Genomic DNA, 3,290 nt, shown 5'->3' with positions numbered 1-3,290 from the left:
AAAATACTTATTATAGATTAGTTATTAAGAGTGGGCTAATGGAAAGAAATTTGAGTAGGTATATTAAATTTTGGTGTAACAAAAAAAATAGTTATATATAAACTGAATGTTTTTAAATAGAACCCGTAAGAACCAACTTGAGTTAGTCAAGTGCTCAATTCACTTTCTTCTACTACACGTGTAAGCTATATCTATCCCTGTTAGTTTTCTTTACAGGGAATGTGGAATTCATGAAATGGTACATTCCCATAACATGGGGAAGGATTCAGGTGAATTTTGTGTCTTGCATGCATGCTCAACTAACACTCCTAACTACCAATTAAATACAGGGATCTCTCCCTCCACTACTCTCCTATAAATACAACACACAATCCCACACTTTTTCTCATCCATCCTCATCACATCATCACATACATTATTTTAGTCTCTTCATCTCATTATTCTTTTGTTGTAAGCAAATTTAAGATGGATACCAAAATGTTTGTGTTGATGTGCTTGTTCTCCTCTCTGTTTTTCACCTATGCTGCGGCTACTAATAATAAGCCATTCGAATCTCATGATGCAACACAAGGTAATAATATAGAAAAATTTTTAAAGGTATCAAAAATATATATTTTTTATAATTAAAATCAACGGTTAAAATTAGCAGGTACATTCAATATATGGTTTCACTGTACTCTTCCTTTCACACATACCACACCGTATTCTGGGTTAAATGTGAATATTTCATTGTTTTAATTTTCATATATGCAGGAATAAGCACACCAAAAGTACTAGAAATAATACCTGATGAAACTGGATATTATTATGTGTTGGGAGAAGGATCTTCATCACTCAGCAAATGCGATACGTATTGCATTATTGGGATCTTTAAATATTGTTGCGATTCTTACTCCCTACCACGTAAGATGGCAAAATATGCATAGATGATTATTGAACAACTATGAAATATAATTAAGTATGGAGTATAATATGTCTCTCTCTCTCTGTACACCTAATACCACATCACTATGTTATTATGATGTGTGTATTATATTTTATTATGTGTCTACTTAGCTTCAATAATCCATCTTCTTTGTACCACCATGCATGCATGTACCTCCCAATTTCTATATTGTAATGTGTATGTGTGCCACTTACAATTATTATCAATGTTACATGCTTGAATCTATCATCAATATCGTATTATCGTATGCTAATTTCCTCCAAAACTTGTATAGAATCATTTGCTTATGCAAATCATAACACTTATTTATCAATTCCATTAAAAAAATCCATCACTTTTCTAATTAAATGTGGACTATATATAGATGAACTTTAACATAATTAAGGCCATTATGGATGATGAAGGAAAGGTAAGGAACAAAATATAGACATCGATATTGATAGTGAAAATAAAAAAGAAAAAAGAAAGAAAGAAGAGGAATTGAAGGTGGAAACTCAGCTGAAGTTATTTTTATGTTAAGTTGTAGTCAAACATATCAAATTATTTAACGATTTAATTAATAACTTTACATAATAAAGACAACTACATGTGAGTTTTTATCGGAATTAAATTTGTTTAAAGTGCTTCCAATTTAGATGGAGCGGTGTGTATATGAACACTAAAGAGAAGAAGAGAATGCAGAGAATTCTATTATTATAAGTGTTCTTGAAGAGTGTATAGACTAATACATTGCTATTCTATTAATAGCTGATGAGTTCAGTTAGTTGTAACTACTTTCTTAACTAACTCACATTTTATCCTTATCCAGTTACCGTGTATATATATTGTTAAGTAATTCAACAAAATCAGCACAATTTACTCTTTTTTACCAGTACTTAATCATCAGTTCATTTTTATAAGCTGATGTTATTAAGAGAAAAAAAAAACTAAATATACTAATAAATATGTGTGCTAGCTAAAATTACTAGTTAATATAAATAACAATTATTGTCCTAATTGTTTTACTAGCTTTTCTTATAGCTTTAAACTTAATTAAGAACTTAAATAAACTGAATAAAATTAAAAAAAAATTTAGGGGCAAGCAATTTTATTAAATTTTAGATAGCATGTAATCAACAAAAGAAAAATGAATAATTCTATACTATTGAATGAAATCTCACACCATTAAAAATATCATTGATGACTACTTGATAACTACAAATCATTACGAAATAAAATAAAGGAAAAGTATGACTACTATAAATCTTCCGTTTTAATTTTCTTCTTTAGGTTCTTAGTTCTAAACTCTCATATAAATAGAGGACAAAAAATATGGATATCACAAGTTAGTGCCTTAATGCCCTAACACGTATATATAAAATTACAAATACAATGATTTGTTTCCTTTAATTTTTCCATTTGCTTCGATCTCTTGCTACAATCCTTTTTTTTTTTTCTATTTGTATATATAGGGTTGTCTACACCCGAAATGAATTAGTCTGGAGAATTATGATTCAAAGTAAATTAACTAAGGATCATAAGATAAGATCCATTTGAAGAAGATGATGAAATTTCACAAGAATAATAACGATTGAGATGAGAATACAGCAGATAGTAGAAAGATTAGAGTGCAAGAAAGGGAGTCTTTCAAATACTATACGTTATTTTTCATCTATCAAAATATATTGTACACATGATTATATTACCAAAAATACTACTTGTTTTTTAAAATTCAGCCTATAATCAATTTTTTTAAAGATTTATTATCGTTCAATTAATTTAAATATCTATTTTTACGTATTAATTGTTTAAAAAATTAATTTTTTTTTATAAAACCTGACTAAAAGATAATATTTAAAGAATACCTAGTTATACTATATGTATACTAGCAGGATAAACCCTAAACCCTAAATTCTATCCTAACATTACCCGCGTGTTGAAAATTTTATTAAAACTCTACCTTACTGGCGGGTTGAGAATCTCTCAACCCTAACCCTATCCGCACCCTAAAATTCTAAACCCTACCCTACCTACCCTACCCGCAGAAATATTAAATCTTTTCAAAGTAAATATAAAATTCAATTATTTCGAATTTTATACGTATTAATAACATAAAAAATAAAAAACTAATGTTCTAAATTACTAAATTAACTAACTAGTTTAGTGATTGTTATAAAGAGGTTGTGGGTTCAATTCTCACTTCCTTCACTATATAGAGAGATTTTTATAAAATATGTGTTAATTAACAACAAATTTTTAAATAAAGCTTCGATTTATAATAAATTAGTCTTTAGTCTATTAAGCTAAAAACCATAGAAAAAAGAAAAAAAAAAAAACAAACAACTAACATTTTTTCATCTCTTTC

The sequence above is a fragment of the Arachis ipaensis genome, chromosome B06 (assembly GCF_000816755.2).
Source record: "Arachis ipaensis cultivar K30076 chromosome B06, Araip1.1, whole genome shotgun sequence".
In the NCBI taxonomy this organism is placed as follows: domain Eukaryota; kingdom Viridiplantae; phylum Streptophyta; class Magnoliopsida; order Fabales; family Fabaceae; genus Arachis; species Arachis ipaensis.
Note: the sequence above shows the minus strand (reverse complement) of the source record.